The following is a 21680-nucleotide window of genomic DNA, read 5'->3' on the forward strand; positions in this document are numbered from 1 at the left end:
AGTCAGAAGTAGTAGTTTCTGACCTTCATCTGTTTACTTTGTCTGTGTTCCCACCTTGTTCTTCGATTTATATTTAGGTGCCTTTCACTTAATCACAGAACGGTAGAGGTGGGAAGGGATCTCTGGAGGTCTCTAACCCTCTGCTCAAGCAGGGTCAGCAAGAGCAGGTTGCCCTGGACCATGTCCAGTAGGGTTTTGAGTATCTCCAAGGGTGGAGCCTCCACAACCTCTACAGGCAAACTGCGACAGCGTTTGACCACCCTTACCATAGAGAATTTTTTTCTTATGTTTAAGGTGAATTTCCAGAATGTTACGTGTTTTTGACAAAAGCAAGTTAAAGCTGTCCAGAGCTGTTCCAGAGGGATGTGTTAACTTTCAGGTTTGACCATCCAAGAAGAAAACCTGATTTTTCAGCTGGTCTGGTGTACATGTGGGTAGCTCTGCTTGTTGCTGTGTAACTGTTAACCCTCCAAAAGAGAGGGCAGTAACACCACGGCTATGACAATGCTGCTCTAACTGGGTGACGCGGCCCTCTCAGCTCTGGCCATAGCCCTCAGCCTGCCAATAAGGACGTAACTGAGGATCTAAAAACTGAACATGACACCACATAAAGATGCAGAGAAACTTGTGATTTAAAGAGAAATTGAAATGTCGTAATTTTTGCAGAACAAAGATGAATCAGAAGGAACATAGCGGAAATAAACAGAATGGAGGATTATATAGAGAAAGTAAAACTGATTGTTCCTATATGAGAAAAAAAGGGTATTAAGTTAAATTGTGCAGTAGAGCATTTACATTTGATGAAAGAAAATAATTTTAAAGTACCACAATTAGTGCGTGGAACTCACTGTTGCAAGACATCACAGATTAAAATGGGATTTAAAAAGGATTAGATTTTTTCTATATAAAATGTGTATCCATTTATATTAGATAAGTACAACAAAGAACTGATTTATTTCATTTGTATACTGAATCTGTAAAAAAATCTGACAGCTTCTTTGGTCATGGCATATAGTTATGTTGGAAGAAACAAAAGAAAAGTCTCACATCAAAAGATATAACCTCAACATTCTTAATAATGGGTTATTTAATAATACCTATGGTGATATGATTTTTCAGTTTGAAATAGTTTTATTTTGTACTATATATAATTAAAATCAAGTCAAGTTTGAACTGTAGTGTTTTGATTTCTCTAAAATTGTTTTGTTCCTAAAATTTTCCTTGCATCTGATGTGTTGAGACTGGAGGGAGTGGGTTTTGGTTCACAAAAAGAGTAATTCAAAAATCCTCCACAAAACATCCTCTGTGCTACTGTTTGCTGATGGAATTCCTTTCTAAAGTGTCTGATGCAGTTTGTTCTCAGCCAGCATGTTGAATAAGTCTTGCCTCTACGAGTGAGTGCATCGAGCACTGAGTACATTCGCTGAAGCCCACACAAGTGCCTGAGACTTTTATTTATGTAGACCTACTTTATGGGTTTGTAAGCTCTCTTGTAGGCCCATATCTGGTCTAGTTTTGGAGAATCTCAGTTTAAAAATCACCTGTTCTTCACCATTGTGCTTCCTATTGGCCATGAAGTGTAGATATATTGGTGGCATGTATGGGAAAAATGCATATGGCTTTTTAGAAAGGGCTATCAACAACTTAGAAACTTCCTTCCAGAAGTTGTGAGATATGCCGGTCCCTCCCTCCTCACCAACATATCATACTTAACGCAGATTTTTTAGACCAAAGTGGCATGAATTACGACTTTTATCCAAACAATGAGAATCTCAATACTCCTACCTTCTACCATCCTCTGGCACAGCTCCAACATTATTCCTGGAGTACTATCCTCTTTGAAAGATGGAAGGTTTTATATGATTGATGAAATTAAACAGCATCACAGCCAAGTGATATCCCAATATACACGGAATAGGATCTAAAAGCAAGAGTTCTATGATTTTCATCCAAACTCTTAAATGCGTTTTTTGAGCAACATGGAGCAGTTTGCTTAATCCTTGGGCGGGGGGGGGGGGCGGCGCTAACAGGTTTCAACTATTTGTAAAGTACTTTTAGATGCATATGTCTCAGCATTTTAGGAAGATGAAGTTCTCTAGATGGAGCTAATCTTTCAAACTCTTATTCATTTTTGAATCTCAAAGGTCTTTTGTTTCAGTAAACCAGAAAGCACATATTTAGGTGATGATTTCATATCTTCCAAATGATAGTTTTTCATGTAATCATCATAATAACACTTTTCATAGCAGACTCTCAAAGTGGTTTCACAGACCTTCATAAGGTCTCATGCAATACTTACTCATGCTGTAAATATAACGACTTCTAGTGTACACACAAGGAGAGAGGATCAGATGGGTTAAGTGTCACTCAGCAAGTCAGCTGAGGAGTTGAACAAGAACTTGTTTCTCCCGATTCCAAATCCTGGCAGGTTTTTTGTTACTGAGCACAGACATGTTCACCTGGAACACCCTCACAAATACTCGATCCCCATGGGTATTCACTAAAGGCATTTCCAGCTTCTGGTCAAACCAGGAATGTGATCAGAAAGGTACTAAAGCATTTCCAGGGCTTCCAAATACAGATGAATAGCAAAATAAACAATAAGAATGAAGTGATTCAAATGTTTATTGTTAACAGGGACTACTAAATCATGTAATTTGACTTCTTGCTTAGTAGAGGGTTTCAAATTACCTAAGTATCACATTTCAGTCTCAAATACCGAGTCCAAATAACAACCCTTGAAAAGTTGTCCTCTGAGTATTGGAAAAATAGCCCTTGTTTGCACATGGATTTGTGTCTTCACCCTCTGATCTCTTCCTTGCAATAACCCTTGCCCTGCCACGTCCATGATGACCCTCCTACCACAATGACCTCAGCTTCCTCCACATTCCCTGCAACGCTCCTAGGCCGAAACAGCATATGCTGGGCGTAATGCGGCGGTGCGTGCATGCTGCCTGAGCAGCCGGAGCACGCGCTGGTTGACAAACTGGCTGCTGCCGCACTGAATATGTACCAGCTGAGCTGGACTCGCTTTGGCTCGCCCCCTCTGTGCCTGGCCACAGATTGCCACAAAACTTGTAAGAACTTAATTTCTTTTGAGACTTACCACTTTTTCAGCCGTGGCTGAAATTGGCCAAGAGATCCTAAAGATATGGGAAGGAGGGAGGGGAAAAGAAAGACAATTTAATTGAATAAGTGTGTTTTCCTTATGAAGCTTGGGCTAATAAGCTAAAATGGGTGCCAGAGGGAGAGAAAAAAAAAATTCAAGGTGTAATTAAAGTCCAAAACCCTTGCTCAAGCTTAGACGTAAGTTTGACACAGATACAGACATAGATCTTTCAGAGCCTCTAGGCAAGTGTCTGGAATATGGAGAGAAAAGTGATGGATGTTTCAAGATGTAGCCAGCATAGACAGTAAAGAAGTTATGTCCCCTTTTAAGTGCATAACCTATGTGGGTTTACTGTTGGAAAGGATTAAAATGCCATCTTTTTTTTACTGCTAAGAATACATGGCATGTTTAAAATTTAAACTGGACAAAATAAGAATAGGTATTCAGCATGGAATGACTCTAAATTGACCCATGCAATGAGAGAGTGACCTAGCAGGTCTTTTTCTTTTCTAGAGATTAAGTCATATCTGGTGGAAAATGCATCATAGATTAATTAAGTGCTCATGTATTAGTGGCTTTATTGTATGACTCACTAAGACTGAGTTAACCTTAATATAGGATTCTGACGATGTTTAGCCAAGCGTTTTTATTGATTCAGATTGTTCTGGTGCAGGTAGCACTAGAGTATAATGGATGAAGCCTGCACAAAATTTAGAAAAATCAAAGATCCAAGGCTGATGAGGTAATAAAGATGCATTAAGACAGATGCCACAGGAGCTGGACTAGTCACTCAGCCACTTGAGGGCAAAATCACGACATTGTAACCTTCACTGAAGGTCTCTTGGTGTCTTTCTCTGGGTGTAATCAGCGAGTTGGTTTTTTTTACAACAGAAGCTGGTTAAATGATGACTAAGCACTCTACTAGCAGTGGTGGTAGCAATGAACATTTAGAGTATTGTTTCTGTCAGAGTGTGGTATGCAAGTAGTTGCTAGCTACTATATGGAAAGAAGTCAACATTCATGGAACTATCAATAAAAGCTTCAGTCACCCGAGAGGTTTGGACGCTTACGTTCACAGCACAGGCCTTTTCTACTCGAGATCTTGCATATCAGTAGAAGACTGAGTATCTATATCAGGAAATACACTGGGAAAGTAATGAACATTTTGCTGCGAGGTTTCCTAATTGTTTGATGATACCACATCAGAGCAGCAGACTTGTGAATGTTTCAATCAATGCCAGATTCTGAGAAGGTCCAGAGCCTCGTGTACAATCCCTTACCCAAGTCTGTCTTTGACCTTCTAATATCAAATGTTCCTCTTCTTCTCTCCCCTGGTCCTTGTCCTCTCCTACACCTATGCCTATTTATCATCAAGCATCTATTCTCTGCTCCCACTAAAACTCCCACTCCACTGTTCAAAGACCAGGGGTGGGTCAGCTTTGGTATGGACCTGAGAGACTGCTTGGTATGTGAAAGATGAGTACCGTGCCTGTGACAGTGGCCAGAAGCAGATGCCAGAGAAAGAGTTTAGTAGCAGGATAATCATATAGTCACACTTGTCAGGAGTAACCTCCCAGCTTCCAGCAACGTCTGTCTCAGACTTCTTGAGTGAGAAATGTTATCTTTGTCTGCAATATGCTTCAAAGGATTTGCCTTCTGTGAACAAGTCCACCCATCCCTTCAACCCATGTAAACATTACCATCCCCAAGGCTGCTCCCATCATGTGATCAAGAGCACATGATCTGTGTCAGATGATGCGGAAAGGGATGACAGATTGTTACTTCAGTGCCCAAGGAAATTGACTTCTGCATAGACTGGTAACCAGAATCCACAGCTGTGATCATGTAGTTGTATCTCATGGGTAATAGACTTACAGGACTGAACTCCTGCTTGTCTTAAAATATAGTTTTTAAAAGCACCTAATTTTGATTTTGACATTTCCAGTGCTGGGAAATCTAACTTGTTCCTCCCTAAAGTATCTCAGTGATTAATTACCTTCACTCACAGAAGATCTCACCAGGAAGCTGAATACATCTGTCTTTAGCATATAGTCACTGAATTTTGGAAGTACTTAAAACCTGTGATTGAGTCACTCCTTTATCCTCTTTTTTGCCACTGAAATAGATTGAACATTTTCACTTTCAATCTAAATCATTCTTATTGGTCTTCTCTGAACCATCTTTTTTCAGCTTCTATTAAGGAATTAAGGAATTTGGATATCAGACTTCAGGAGCAGCTGGACTAGTACCAGATAAAAATAAAGACATCTTTCTATATCCTCCTGTTTATAAAACCAAGGATTGCATTAACCTGTTGGCCACAGCACCACACCACTTGCTCATTTTCTTCTGATTGTATGTGATGACTCTCGAGGTTTTTGAGCATTAACTTGTTAGAGCACAAATTCTCTCATCCTGTAATCATGGTCCTTATTCTTTCGTGCATGTTTTTACATTTGGCTGTACACAAATGCATATTACTTGTTATCAAGCTGCCTCAGTTTACATCATGACTTGTTATTTATCACTCCCTATTGCTTACATCACTTGCAAACTTTGTAAGTGATGATTTTATGCTTTCCTTAGAGCCATTAATGTAAATACAATATAGCGTAGAACTAATTGCTACAGGGCCCAGAAACACATTCTTTGATGATGATTTCTTATTTCCTCACTTTGTAACTGTCAGTTAGCCAGAACAATCTGATATGTGCTGTGATGAGTCTGTATCATTCTGGCTTCTTAATTAAAATGCTGCAAGGTACCAAAACAAATATTTTGCAGACTTGCTTACCTTGATCAACCAAACTTGCTAATGCCATTAAAAAATCAAATTATTTTGGCAAGATTTATTTTCCACATTAATTTGCATTTATTTTGTTTCCATCCTTTAATTCTTTTTTAATCAAGTAATGTAGATAATGTCCCATTATATTACCCAGAATTCTCATCAGGCTGGCAGGTTGTAATTACCCTGGTCACCTTGTTTACCCTTTTAAAATATTGGTACAATATTTCATCCAGTCCTCTGGAACTTTAACAGTGTTTCAAGATTTATTGAAAATCAGCGTTAATGGTCTAAAGATACTCTGTGCCAGTGCTTTTAAAACTTTTGGATGCAAGTTACCTAGACCTGCTGATGCCCAACTTTATTAGCTTCTGTTTAACATCCTCCTCAGTGCCTCTTGTAATGGAATGTATTTCATCATCATCACATGATATTCATGTATCATCTGGCTCTTCCTCAAATACAGACCAGATTTGTCCTTAACTCCGTTGTTCATAGCTTACTCTTGCATCATTTTGAATCCTGTAGCAATTGCCCATAACTCCTAGCTCCCAGTGTACATACATTGTTATTGACTCTGTAACTCTCTGCTCCCCTCTTCAACTAGGGCATCTCATAGCTTCCCTTCACCTTTCTAACTGTGGTCTTCTCATATATTTTCCAGTTCCCTGCCTTTTGCAAGTTAGAGTCTTCTCTTCCCTATGCTCTCCTTCGTGCCTCTTCCTTGGTCCTTTCTCGTGAAGAGCTGGGCAAAGATGGTAAAAGACTTGGGAAAAGAGGTGGTAAACTCAATACCAAAAGTCCATGCTATCATGTCGGGTACTATTAGGCATGTTTTCTTAACGTGACGCTGTGGAGGCTCACTGACATGAGGCTGATGTACATGGAAAAGCTGAAGATATTTTTTGGAGAATTTGTAACTCTGACACTTGCACTGAATGCGCAAAGCCATAGCCTTGCTGGGGCTTGGGATCAAAAGTATTGATTTGGTTTGTATATAGTGTCTCTCACTATAGTGTCTCTCACTATCCATACCCAAATGTTTCCTGTTTGGACACTAGCAGAGGGAGCACATTGAGAACACAGGATGAGCAATCTCCCAGCTTTAAGCTCAGGTGTCTGGCACCACAACTGCCTGGAGCAGCAACCTAAGTTTTGCTGAGTTCCTGTTCCTCTAGATACATCTTCATTGAGAACAAGTCATGTGGCATCAAAGATACATGCAGATATCGAGAAGGGACAGAGCATGAGACCATGTCCCATCACCTTAACTCATAGAGATGCTTCCCATCACTCCTAACTCCTTTTTTGCATGCTTTCATGAGATGGCCTTCTTGCAAAACAGCCAGTTATGATATCCTTCAGGTAAAAACTCTCAGTGTTTGGTGAGAAAACATTCCAATGAATGGCTATATGCAGAGGGATTAAAATAGAACAAAATTATGGTACTGATATGCCTCCGTGACACATATGTAGATGGCAAACCTATGTGTTTGCATGCATTTGGCCAGAGGGTATGAAGTGTTACGTTGCTCACCCTTTAATTTATTTCCCTTTTGTTTGTCAGGCATATTGTGTGTTTAGCAGTCTGAGGTGTTTCATGAAAATTGTTGTGAGGATAGTAATAGTGTATTGGACTGATCTGAACTCCGCTTCTGTGCTGTACAAGCATGATACCACTAATTGCTAAAGAGATAGCCAAGTCGGGGTGAACCGGGAACGCTTTATGGGAGAAAATAAATTCCATCTCCATTAACATGCTACTACCAGCTATGATTGATTAGCATATTTTTATCTCCTCAGCTCTTTTCCCATGGATTGATGATTCAGTTGATTTGGAGTATCTTGTATTTTCTGCTTGAAAAGCACATAGTTCTACAAGAATCAATGAATAAACATTAAGTGCTTCCCTTTCAAATGGGATGGGCTGATGCTCTTGGAGCAAGAAGGCCTAGATTTTATCTCCGGGGTTCATTACACCATATTCACTGCTGTATGTAGGGAGTTAATGGAGAAGCCCAACCTGCTGGAAAGTTATAGCCTGCAAGTGCAAAGACCTGAGAAGCGGGAACGGCGGTGCAACTGCATTAGCAGTCACCACACCCGCCTTTCCCTGCCTCCTAGGAGGCCGGAGCGCTGTCCTAAGGTGAGGGGACGGCGGCTCTTCCCCCTTTCCCCGGCGCGGGGCGAGCCCTTCCTGAGGGGGAGCCAAGGCGAGGGGCTCCCGAGGCGAGGGGCTGCTGAGGCGGTGAGGGTTCGCGCGGGAAGGGTGAGGCCGCCGGCGGGGCGAGTCGTTAGAGGGGCGTGAGGCGTTGCTGAGGGGCGCTGCCCTCCGCCCAGCAGGGGGCGGCGGTGCGCGCCGTAGCCGGGTACGGCAGCCCGGGGCGGGCCGCCCTCCCCAACCCTCGCCCCGTCGCACCCCCGGCACCGCCGCAAGTCACACGGGGGAGAGTGACATTTCCTCGAGGTCCCGAGTGCCTGCAGCCAGGCGGGGGGAGGTGTCCCGCTCCCAGCACGCTCGCCGCCGTGGCCGCCTCTTCTCAGAGGGAGGATCGGTGAGACTCCGGGCGCATAGTTACGGTTTGGCATAACCGGTCACTTTGCCGTCGCAGTTCTGAGGCTGTTTCTGTGAGGAACGAGCGTGTTTTTTTCTGGAATCCTGCTTTGCTGAAGAGTTAACGTGTCTTTGAGCGGGTGGCTCCGCGTCCGCGCACCCATGCACCCCTCAGGGCGGCCGTGTGGGCGCTGTGGGTGTCCCACGGGACAGGGGGTCCCTCTCTGATTTTGAAGGTGCTCGATATGAAATGGCGAAATAAAAGATGAACGGCTCCAGCCGCGCATCCTTCTGCCTACAGTGTGCAGGTGCAGTTGCAGCCGGCTGCGGGGCAGGTCCCTCGGCCGAGGGCACAGCGGCGCGCCGCGCACTGCCCGGGCAGCGGTGGGTGACTCCCCGCGGCGTGGGCAGCAGCACGGCTGCGCCTCCCGCAGCCCCTCTGCCGGGCTGCCCGCCGTTGGTTTGCGGCGCCCCCCGGTGCCGCCCTCCGCGCGTGTGTGTGTGGGCGGGAGGCCCCGGCTGCGGGGCCGCGCGGGCTCGGTGGTGGCCCGCAGGCTTGGCGGGACCCCGCGGGGGGTGAGCGGGCAGGCTGCCTCCGCGGTGCGTCCTCCTGCGCCGGGTGACTCCTCCCGCTCTCCGCCCGTGACGCCCGGCGGTAGGCGGCCGGGCCGGAGGTGGCGGCGCGGCCTGCCCGGCCCCCCGCGCCGCGGGGCGGGGGTGCGGCAGGCTCCGCACTGCCTCCCCGGCGGTGCCGCAGTGCCGTGCGCTGCCTCTGGGGCCGGCCAGGGGGCGCTGGCTGCCGGTAGCTGCGGCGGCCTTGGCCGCGGAGCCAGCGAGCGAGCCCGGCTGGCAGGCGGTGAGGGCGGGCGCCGGCCTCTCCAGCGCTCGCGGGGTCTGCGGGGCCCGCCCGGGAGCGAGCGGCGGCGGAGCGCGGCCCCGGGGGATCCCCCTCGCCATGCAGACCCGGCGGTGCCTGCTGCCTCCCGAGGTGAGTGAGCGGCGCCCAGCCCTCCGCCCCCAGGCCCGGGAGGCCGGGGTATCCCGCTCCCCGGGCCCCCGCCGCCCGGAGCGAGGCCCCGCGGGCGGGCAGGGAGGGCTCCGACGCCTCAGCGGAGTCGCCGTGTCGCCGCCACCGCGCCGGCCCAGGATCTGGGGGCTCCGGGTGCCCCCTCACCCCGCCGCCCTTGTCCCCTGCACGCCGCCAAGGGGAGAGGCGCCTCGCCGCCGGGGGGGAAAGCAGCGATCATCCCTGAGCCCTCACCGGCGGCGACGCGGGTTCTCGAGCCCCCTCCCCGCCATTCCGCTCCGTCCCCGGGTGCTTGGACTGGGTGACCCCCTCCCCGGCGCGGCCGGGGCACCTTTCTCCCAGCTCCGGCGATCGTGGAGAAAGGGAAAGAGCTCTTGCCGTCCTCCATCGGGGCTCCCCCTGGGACCCCCCGTGTGCCGCCGGTGCGGGGCAAGGCGAGGCTGTTCCCCGGGCCGCGCCGTGCGCTCGGGAGCCGGCGGGCAGCCTCGGCCGCCGGCCCGGAGAGGGGAGGATCCCTGTTTGCATCCCGTGCCCTTTTTATGGCCTGATCAGCGCTGTCTCGCCGGGCAGGGAATGTTACTTGCTCCTCGCGATGTGTAACAAGTCACTCCTGCAATGGTGGTAGTGGTGGAGGGGGATGGGGCGAGCGGGCGGGATGCGTTTTATAACATCTCTAATTACGTGAAACTGTGGTCATGTCTCACTCTAAGAATAACTGGCACTCTTGGCATGTCAGACTTTTTGCAGAGGTGGGTTAGTTACTTGCTCGTAAATGTTTCGGTGAAATAGGTGCATATGATGGAGGGTGGCTGAAGAAGTGCTTTTATGTTGTTAACCAGACTGAGAAGTAGCAGATGGGAATTGATAGACTTTTATGTTTTTGTGTTAACTATCTTGTTTATTTATAGATAACATATTCCCGATTACTTTGTGACAGAGGTTTTTCAGGGGGTTTGATTTTTACACATATTTTCATTCTGTTCAAATATTAGAAGTTGACTGAATACGGAATCTCAAATTCTGGCAATCTTTTTATTAAGTATGATTGTATTAGATTAGAATTTCTGAATAACACTACCCTCAATATTTCCGTCCAGGCTCAATCCAAAACTGGAAGGGGCCCTGTATAAACAAGTAAAATAATAATTAAAAAAAAAAAGATGCTCTACTTGAATAAAAGCTTTTATTTTCTTTAGGCAGCATTTTACTGACTAGGCAGTGTTTTAAAACATTGTAATTAACTTTTATTAGCAAATAATTTTTGATTGCATGGAATGAATCCAGATTTTAAATACACCTTCAGTGGCTGAAACAACATCAAAATCCTTTGTTAACGCCTGAGCCCAGTAGTGCACTTCTTTTTATAAAGTTATGGCATGTGATACAAAATGAGAAGAACAGCCTCTTTGACCCAGGAGAGGCAAAATTAAACATCTCTTCAGAGGTTTGGGGAATCTGAAACAGAAGCTAAATAAGGGCCTAAAATTTTGAGCAAGCCTCCATCTAATTCAAGCCTTGATGTGCACCTAAGTTGTTACCATGTTCTGACACATTGCGATTGACTCTCTGTCTGTTGCTTTATGGTGCCTTCTTTAGTGTGTGAAAAAGGATGAAAAACCACCCCAAAATTGCAATGCTGAGTCCTGATATTGGGTGTTATTTTTGTGTGTTAGCTTTGAGTCAGCTGTTAGGCTGGGGATTAAATACTTTCAAATGCACATTTCAGGATCTGAGGCCTGGGGCTAAGACTGAGATGAAATACAATTTTTTTAGTTTGGCATAAAGTCTGACTGTGATTGTCTCAGGGAGTAAAGGTAGAGACTGAACAAAGATGCAGCATTAAAACTTGTGGCCAAAGAATGATAAGCTTTTAATGTCTGTTGTTGCCTGTCCACTAGCTGTGCCGACTTCAGCAAAAAATAGCTTGTTAGTTTTCTGGTTTACAGGCTGTCTATAAAAAATTACCTGGAAATTATTTTGCAAAAGGATTAGAGTGAAGTTCTCCTTTTGAATAAAAGTTGGCCAAAAAGAAGTAGATTTTGTGAATAAGTTGTGTGTTCATGTTTGGTTGATCAGAAAAATCTTTTCGATGCACTAAGCTGAGAATCTTCCAAATAAAAGTGAGTTTCTTGACAGAAAATCAGATGAGGGATAATAATTTCAGTGCATGGTTAGTCTGTGTGCTGATGAATTGGTGATCTTTTCCAGAACATTGTTGGAAGACACCAGTATGTTCGTAGACTGCTTTGAAAGTTTTATATGAAAGCTACTGTTTATATTTTTAATGTGGTTAAGATTAAAGTCTCTCAAGAAATTGAAAGGTGGCCTGTTTTAGAGCTCTATTTGTGATTTTTTATGAGTCTTGAACTTTGAAATGAACAGAAATGTGAACATGCTCACTTTTCCCTCCTGTTGTTTTTGTGAAGCATTGAGAAATGTGTCCGTACAATGATACTAAAAGTTTACAAAGCTTTTTGTATTGGTAAGAAATATATAGTCAAGACTAAATGGCTGAAAGTAAGTTAAAGTATTGAGTTTTAGGTGATAGAAACAGCTTTTCCTTCTGTGTTGGCTTTAAGTGTTGTCTACATCTTGCAACACTGGGACAATTACATCAATTAATGTAAATGGATGGGAAGTTTTAAAAGATATATCAAGCATCCTTCGTTGTCATAGTAGTTTCTACTTAAATTAGAATTCAGGATACATATTCATACAAATTTATTTGACTAGCAGCTAGAGCAAAGCACGCTATATGGTTATCAAAAGAATAGCACACTTTGAAAAATCAATGTGATAAAAGTAAATAACTGTTATAATACATAAAAAAATATATTTTTATATATAAATAATAATTATTATGTATTTTGTAGATATGAGTGATTCTGGTTTTACAAATAAAGTACTTCTCTATGTATTGTTTGGTTGACTGGGTGTCACTCAATTAAAACTGAAGTGTAACACAATTTCTTTTTTTTAATTTAGCTGTTAAGATTCTTTTTAGACATTGAACATTTGTAGATTTTGAGGTGCCCTGTTAAATCTTAATGAGTCTAATTCTCGACCAGTGTTTGTGGGAAGGAATGAGTGTGATTGTCATACCTAGGGTATTAAACTATGTTATTCCTTTAAAAGTTAGTTTCTAGAGAAAATTACAAGACATTGCAGATCTGAGGACCTTTTCATCGGGATTAATGGAATGCTGCAGTCAGTGCTTTTATCTTTGACAGGTGTTTGTTTCCTGAATGTGCTTTATGATGTTTTCTCCCTCTTGCATCATACACATGCGGTGTTTGGGATATTTAGGAATGCTACTATTCAGACTGCTATAGCAGACAGGTGGAATAGGAAAAATACTTTTAAGGTGAGTTTATATGTATTCTTTCACTGACCAGTATTGTTTATTACTGGAGTATTACAATAGTAATTATATTACTGTTGTGTTGCTATAAGAGATAAGTGGAAATGTGTAATATTGATACTTATTTTTCAGAAATAACAGCCCTCCAACTAGCACATCAGCATCAAATAGACTGAAGGTGAACGGTAGAAGAAATCCATAAAGGGTCACTTAAACTATTTTAAAGGTTGTTACTAGAGAAATCTAATTCATTTTAAAATATAGGTTAAAGACAGACAGTGGGTGGCCATGAACTTACGGGTGACAACACTGGGTAAATTGTTCCTTCCATATTCTTTCATCTACATCTGCTCAGGTGGGAGTTGACTTAAAGAAGTAAGTCCAGGCAGTTGAATTTTATGTGGGCATAGTTCTGTTAGAGTAAAAAAAAAGGCAAAAAAAAAAAAAGAAGAAAAGTGATAAACTATGTGAAAAACAGGTGTGGAGTCAACAGTCTGTAGATTTTCTGTGTTTTAGAAAGTGTGGAGCTAGAGCACTCTCTGAATAGCTTGTGTGATATCTTCAGTCTAAGTAAAAACTAAGGCAATAGTTGCCTTAATTATGAAGGCCAGTGAGGAGAGAGCTTAAAGAAACTTTAAGGTTGTTTTACTTCCATGTAAAATTTGATGAATTTGGAATTTTCAATATGTGGCAGTCTGACCATATGTTATGTTTTGAAGTTTTGGTGTCCATATATTAAACTTTTCACGTATTCTATCTCCAGTGTCCACTGTGTGTTGGGCAAATGAAAACATGGACTTCAGTGTTGGATTTCCGCTTGCATTGGTTTTTCGTTTGTCTCTGTGTTCTTGAGTAGCAATTACTAACCTTCATATTGAATTATTTGCAGATAATGCTAATGGCTATATTCTATCTCTGTATTGTATATAGAATATATAAATATCTTTGTCTTGTTTGCTATGTGTTAATATTACTTGTATCTCTGATGTTTTGATGACAACTGAAGGTACAAGTCTACCTTACGAGTCAGTGGGGTCACTGTAGTATCAGTTGTTTAAGGGAATACGCTGAAGGTCCAGAAGCGTTCCAGTATGCTCTGCTGGGATTGTCTAGGTTTTCCATCAAGAATTGTATTGCATGCTACTAGTATATATTTTGCTTCTGTTTTCTATACTTTTCCCCCCTCCTTTTAATATCGACAGGAGGCTTGATGAATTTTTTTAAGAGGTTGATTGCATAATGAAGTTGAGTAGGACTTTACAATTGAAAGTGGCTTGAGGAATCAACTGGTACTTTAGCTAGTGATGCTGAACCCTGGTTTAGGGTATGGCTTTGCATATAAAATAATGCAGTAGTGTGTCTTCACTTGTGTCTTCCTGGTTTTTGGCCTGGCTGGAGCTGAACTGGCATTTGCAGTAGTTAGAAAAAAGCCCTAAAGCCTAATGCAGACAAAGCTGGAACTGTTTTTTTTTCTGCTGTTATCTACCTATGAAAATACTTCGGTGTTGTAGACTTCAGTTTGGTAACTATTTTAGGACTATTCTCTAGCTATTCTTCATTAGTGACAGAGGAATTCGGCATGATCAGAGCGCTGGAAATGTTTTGAGCCTTTGCTTGTGTTGAGAAAATCCCTTGTCCAGTTAAGAGTTAGAAAAGAAATGCTATCTACCAAATTATGACTATACTTACTGGTAATGCTTCATTGTGAGTCTTACTTATTGACTTCTTGTACTTTAATTTTGCCAAAGAACAGTTGTGGGCCTACATAAAAAGGCAAAATGTTTAGTATATATCATAAGTTCAGTGCCCTGAAAAAAATTTGTTAGTGAAGTGATAGCTGGGAGGAACTATCCTTCCCTCTTTTCAGAATCCAGAGGTCATTTGCTATCAGGTGATAATTTGAAATCAGGCCATACTTATGTCAGAGATTCACGAGTGCTCTATCAATTACAGAAGTGCTGTAGCTGCCCTAGTAATACTTACCAGCCTTACTTCTGGATTCTTGCAATTTTTAAAATTACTCTAGTACGGAAGTTTTTGTTTATTTCTATGATATATCACAGCCTGTTTTTATAAATAAGAGAACTCAATCTTTATATAGGTGATCTGAGTACAACATTTATATTTCACTTTAAGTTTAAAATTTTATTTGGGGAAGTAATATGGGTGAAATACATTAGAAAATTCATAGAAGATTATGAATGGAGGAACATACACTGGTACATTTTTCTAAAAAGCAGTATGATGAACTTGAAAGGAGTTGGTAGTGTTCAGTGTAAGAAGCAGATCAAAGAGCTTTCTAAATCGCATAATAGCCTCTTTATCTGTGAATGACACTGACTATTAGAGGAGCTTTTCTGTTTCCAGATTCAGTTTTGTAGTGTCAAAACTCCACTTTGAACTTAGCGTACATGTTGACTTACCTGTTTGCACTCCAAGTGTGATCTAGATGATTGATTTAGGCTCACTAAAATAAGGCCAAGCCATTTGAAACTATGAATTTATAGTGTATATAGTTATAAATTCAAGAAGAATTGGCAAATCATGTGACTATGCATAAAATTTATTGCTCGATTGGTTGGCCAGTCAGATTATTGGAAGTTTGGGAGATACTACAGCACAAAAATTGCAGATATTTTCAGATCTGTGAGTTTTTTGTTTCTTAGTTATTATTTACTGTACTTTTACATTTCTTTTAACCCAGACAATGAAACTGTTCTCTCATCTGTTTCCTTTTCTTCTTCAACAGCTTTCATTATTTTTTTTTCTCTCTCTTTTTTTTTTGAATTATTGGATTTTAGGAGGATGGCTTAAGAATGGTGTCATTAGCAGTAGGATATGGGGCCAGGTTTCTGGTGATCTAGATTCCTCTGGTCTGTGTTGTGCTCAGACCTCATTCTGATCTTGGGTGTGCTGCACATCCAGTATCTCTGAGGTAGACTTTGATGATCTATGTGTGGGTGACACAGGTCATCCCTGCCCCAGTCATCTGCTGAAGATGCCTGGCAGAATTAAATTTGGATTCCCTCTTCAAGTTCTGCAGCTCTGAGCTTTGCATATCAATTTAAACAAAATCAAATTATTTTTCTTTCTGCACCAGATTGGGAAGTACAGTGACCGAAGACATAGCACATTTGTGTTTTCTGCTTGTGTTATAGAGAAGGAAAGGCAAGTGGGCCTCAGTAATCTGTCGCAGAAGAGGGGTGGATATCTGGTGCTGGTGATTTCTTAAATAATCATGATATGAAAGAGAAGAGCGTGTATCTTGGATCTCTATGTGTGTCAGTTCCACTAACTGTTGAATAGGGATAATGCTTACCTGTCTTTTTAGGACATCACAGATCCAGGGTGCATGTTGCCTGATGTTGTGCAAGACTGAGAGCAGAGAACTGGGCTTGATTAAGCTGTGCTCAAAAAAGCTTAGTGGTTCTTGGGTTGAGTCAGTGCAGTGTGCTGGGAGCTCCCATCACTCTGCTGAAACAGTGGGAATCTAAATCCAGATTCGTTTCTGATGGCTAGGAGTTATTTTCCACCCATAATTCTTTAGAATTTGTGAAAGATTTTGTAAGTAGCAGGGAAATTCTTACAAGATCTGGAGATGGAGAGAGCTAGGTTTTGTTTTGAATTAGAAGATGTATTGAATGAGTTTTATAGTGTAAACTGAATCTGATGTTATATGTACCCAAGTCCTTCGAGATACTTTATTGGTAAGCATATTGTTCTGCCATCAGTGGCATGAAAGAAACTTGTTTTTCTGTAGATTTAAATACTTTTTGCCCCTTAGTATCTCTTCCCTTCCTTCCCCCTCTGCAGTAACCCCAGCTTTCTCACATAACACCATAATTCTGTTTTTTCCAGAGCTGTGTGGGTATTGATTGCCCAGCAGGTTGCTGCCAAAAATACATATAGCAGCTTGCTATTCCCCCAAAGGACAGTCATTTGGGTTTGTTTTTACTGTGCAGATACTAATTTTCATGAACTTTTTTTTTGGAGGTGGGAAAGATGAGCATAAAAAATAGTAAGTGAACACTATGATCCCATAATCTCAATTTCCAGTACATAAGTCCTCTTCTTATTTGTGTTACTGAGACTATGAATACTGAGTTTTCTTTGTAGGGTGGAGGAGACACAAAAGTTATATGGTTAAAATATACCCAGCAAACCAATCATGTCAATGTAATTTTTTATTCCCTATCTGCACTGTAATGCAGATAAATGAACATTTTATATGAATTGAGATCGTGTAAGAGGAAAGTTCCCTCTTTGCCTATTATTTTTTTTTTCATTTATCTAGCAGTCTTTTTTGAAATTGCACGTTATTCTGCAATACAGTAGAAATATATGCTATAGCTTGCTTCTGAGACTTGTGTTTTCTAGAGAGAGGCACAAGTATCTGACCTACACCCTTGTGGGGTTTATACTTCAGGACACAGCTACTGTTTCTGTTTGCTGGCCAGTTTGATAGTTTAGCAGAGCATATTGGTTGTCATCTTGTTAGGAAGTTACATTGTGAGTGCTGTATTGGTTAATTCAAAATGAGTATTTTAATGATGTCTTATTTGGTGAACTTGAAAGTATGTGCAAAGCCCACTTCTTAGGTCATATTATTAACAGATTGCTTTAAATAGTATGTATATTGAACCAGCCTCTTAACTGAGACATCAAATTGCATTCATTGTAGGAATTTCATACTGTGTTTTTGTATCAGTGATGAAGGCTGAATAAAACCCCAGTATACTTCATGTATTTTACAGTTCTTTCTTGATTCTTTTATAAATGTAACTTTAGAAGGTCATTACTTACTTAACTTCAAGCATCAGTCTACCTACATACTTTTGTGCTTTCAAGTAGTTATATTAGTGCACTGGCATAATAGCCTCTATATTGTGTTTACCTTAGTTTTAGTTAACAAGTCACCTTTAAAATGCATTTTAACCTATTGCTGGAATTTGTACATAGATTTTTTTTTGTATACTCCTGTAGAATGAACATGGAGTTTATTATGATGAGAATTAGATATTTTTTCTTGAGACTCATGGGCAATAAATATGTGTATATATAACAGTTTTGTTCCCTCGTTCTTCTCCTGTAATGCCCTTTGTGTTATATTTTCTCTTTTTTTTTTTTCCATTAAGCTTAATTTACGTATAGATGGCTTGTAGATGCAGTTGTACCTTCTGTTTTGAGGAAATGTATAAATAGTGGCTCCTATGTGATTAATAAAACTTGTCTTAGCTAGAGGTTTCAAATACATAGATGCTTGAGGGAAGCAGGTAGCTGTGCTGATCCTAGATGTTGGACATCCAGTGTGTGTGTGTGTCAGAAAGTGTATTTCACAGTCTTAAAGGCTGAGTGTTTAAATGAATTCATGAAGGAGCCATGACATCAGTGAATAATGATGAGGATAGGTAGAAGGCAGGTCGACAGTCACAATGATGTCTTATGTTTTGACTATTATTTTGGCCACATGTGGTTTTTTCTCTTTTTTTATAACTATTTTATCTAAAGGCTTTCATTTATGTTTGCAAAGTGAACGCATCACCACTGTTACTGGATTTGTTCCTATCATTCTTAGAAGTGAGGAATAATATCATGTGGTTAATAAGGTAATTTGCAACTGGTTTATACCAGTGGATCTGAACAGTGATGTTGAAACACATGGGGTGTCTCATTTTTTTGTCAGAGAAGGAAGGAAGCATGGATAGGGAGAAAGAAAACGGACACAGAGAGAAGTGAATGAGGAAGGAATGTGTTTGAGGGAGGAAAATAAGACTAATCAGCGAAGCAAATGGAACACAATAATATACTACAGTCTAAGAAGGAGAGGTAAAGAAAAGAGGTAGGGATTCATGGCTGAGCAGAATCAACCACCATATCAGTGAGCAAAAGAAGTGGCTGAGGTTCCTCAGTTTTGGACTATCTGCGAAATGTTGCACGTGAGTTTCGGAGGATTTGGTGTTCCTAGAGCTCTGTAAAATTTCTGCAAACTGTATTTTGACTCATTAATAACACTTTAATTTTTTTAAATTTTTATCTGTTAAGCCTTTATTTCCTGTGTCTGCCAACAATAATACAGAATCACGGGCACTTAGTTTTATAACTAAAGCTTTTCTGAGTCTTACATAAATTTTAAGTAAATGTCCTGGTTGGCATATTGTACCACGGGAGCAATGAAAAAAAAGCTTTACGGCGAATCTGGGTGCAAGTTACTCACCATTTCTGTTGGTTGGCACTTAGTCTCTTCAGCACTGTTAGAAGCGTGTTAATGGACCTCAGCATAAATGAGACTGGTACTCAGAAATAGCAGTTTCAGGGCACACTGTTGCCATGGATGTATTGAGTTGTATTGAGTGAGTTACTAGTTACAGGTGACTTGAGACATAGCGCACCGTGAACATCAATCAGCAATGTTGTTAGATCATGAACAACAGTATTTTATAATGTGCTAGTATTGTATGTTTGTATATAAGTAAGTTTAATCTTGGCATGATATGAATAGAAAGGTCAACACAATAGGAGAGATGAAATTGCTAATGGGAATTAAAAGTTACTTCCTTTGAGATAATTTCAGGTTGAAGGGAGCGTGAGATAAAAATTCATGGGTCTCTGAATGTATTTTCAGGGATGCACAGTAATCCAGCTCTACATAACATAGGATTTGAGAGGGTAACTGTTTGCTGTCTATAATCAAGATATTTCTTAAAAATGTGTATGTGGAAGATTTTAGAACACTGTTATGTTATGTAGTATCAAATGAGTAAAAATGACCGCAGCAGCGTTGGAAAGAGGATGTGTCCACGTGTGTTGATAAAGGTAGCTTTAGTAACTGATTGACTGCTCTTCAGTAGAAAGTGACCGTAGACTTTCAGACTTTGTCTCTGTACAGGTTGTCCTTTCTCTAAAGAGCAGCTGAGTGCATAAATTGTGTCGCTTCCAGCAGCTTCTCTCCCCAGTGGGTGCAACTCAGAATTGATGGGCTAGTGAATGATAGCAAAGCAGTTTCCCTCTTTGCCTGTTGTCCTTTTAATCTGTCCCATTCTGGTTATGTGGCGATTCTGGCTTTTGTTATCAGATACTGATTTTGCTCACGGCACCTGCACATATCGGCCCCTCATGGGTTTTATAAAATGACAGTTCCTTGGCAGTTGTAGGCATTTAATTAGTGATTCTAGGGGACCTTAGTCAGTTTTTCCCGTATTGCCCAAATCTAAAAAACATCTGAAACAACGATCAGTATGTTTGGGATTCATTCTTGTTTCTATCCTGCAATAGAAAGAAGAAAAACTCATAAACTATTAAAATACAGGATTAATCCACTCTGAGATACATAGTGTGTGACTTTAAATAATTTTATTCTTCAAATGTGTTAAACATTAACTTCTAATAGTCAAACCGTTGTTTCCCAAATATAGAATCATAAAAAGTCATCTCATAAACCTATTTATTTTATGTGTTTTACTTTAGTTTGTATTTGAATAAAGTTAAATAACAGCTTCAGTTCAGTATGTTAAATGTATTGATAAATGTATTGATTTTTTTTAAAAAGCACATTGCTACATTGATGACATTACATGAAATCCATGCACAAATTAAGAAACATGATTTCATATTTAATACACTGTGACTTATTTTTGTTGTTGTATACAATATTTTAAACTTGGGAGTTGTATGAAACAAAGTGGTGTAAAACATTAGATTTATAAACCACTACATTTTGAAGTGAGGTCTATGAGCATATGAATAAGTTCAGGAAAGGATTTTCTCTTTTTTTCCAGCTGTATTCCTCTGGAAAAACTTGCATTGCAGGCAGCACTGCGGTGTAAACCTGTCTATTTGTTCTTCCAGAGAGCTGGGATGGATGCTTTTCGAGGCAGTCAAAAGTAGTTATAGAAGAAGGACGCATGGTTCGTGTCTCCAGGTGCTGCCTTCCCAGCGTGCTGGGGAAGTACGGGCTTTTTGGCAAGGCCGTTTTTTGTGTCAAGAAAATAAATCCATTTCTTTCTCCTTGTAATTGTAAAAAGGGTAGGAAATGGAATTTATTTTCTACTGTAAAGTGTTATAAAGCAGGTGTCCTTTTCAGTTGGGCTGCTTTCTCCTATTTACTGGAGGTCAAAGGTTGATAACGCTGCTGTAATTTTTCTTGCCTCCCTGTTACTTTTGACTGTGATACTTTCTATAACACTTCTTTAAAGTTGCTGCTCTTTTGACTGCCTTACTGCTGCTCTGGCATGCGTGAATGTCTCCTTATGGAAACTTGGCTGGAGACAAAAGTGAAAATAATAGCTTTGAAATGGCATGGGGAAAAGTCAAGGGAAAAGATGCAAATACTAGTGAAATAATTAGAGAGACTGTTCTGCTTTAGGCATTGTCCAACTCTATTTGTGCAGTTGATTGGAAAAAAGACAAACCAATGCAACATTGAAATAGTTTATCTTTTGTCAGCATTCAGGGGTAGTGAGCTGGTACAAAGTGTTGTATTACACAGAAATAGCCTGCCATGCCCCAGTCTACTCTGTGGTTAATTTACCTTGAGTAGCAGGAACATGAGCAATTTATAGGAAATAAAACCGAAGGATACTTGGTCATCTTGAGCTTTTGGTGCAGGAAAAGGATTAGCAGTGACTGTAGCTTGTTTATATTTGTTAGATTTAATCTCTTGCAGCTGTTTTTAGTATTTCCTACTAAATGGATTTATGGCGAGTTTTAATGGGATTTTCTAATCCTGAACTGTTTCTCAGGGTATTTTTGAAAAATATTGTTGTTATTTGCTGAGTCTCCTTTAATAAATTAGAGTTTTAAAAACAATTCTTTTTTTTTTCTGGTTGCATTGCATGGCTGCTA

General features: G+C 41.1%; 1 protein-coding gene across 4 annotated transcripts in view; it reads left to right on the top strand.

Moving 5' to 3' along the window:
• Nucleotides 1-9279: 9279 nt before the first annotated feature.
• Nucleotides 9280-21680, top strand: part of ZFYVE9 (zinc finger FYVE-type containing 9) — a 61290-nt gene continuing 48889 nt past the window's right edge. For 3 of the 4 annotated variants that reach the window (XM_068407164.1, XM_068407163.1, XM_068407169.1), the window contains exon 1: nt 9280-9439. The gene's annotated coding sequence lies outside the window, so the exon portion shown is untranslated. Of the gene's footprint in view, nt 9440-12773; nt 12843-21680 lie in introns of those variants that run through there. The other variant, XM_068407166.1, reaches the window with a different exon arrangement.

Source organism: Nyctibius grandis, chromosome 8, assembly GCF_013368605.1.
Source record: "Nyctibius grandis isolate bNycGra1 chromosome 8, bNycGra1.pri, whole genome shotgun sequence".
Taxonomy (NCBI): domain Eukaryota; kingdom Metazoa; phylum Chordata; class Aves; order Nyctibiiformes; family Nyctibiidae; genus Nyctibius; species Nyctibius grandis.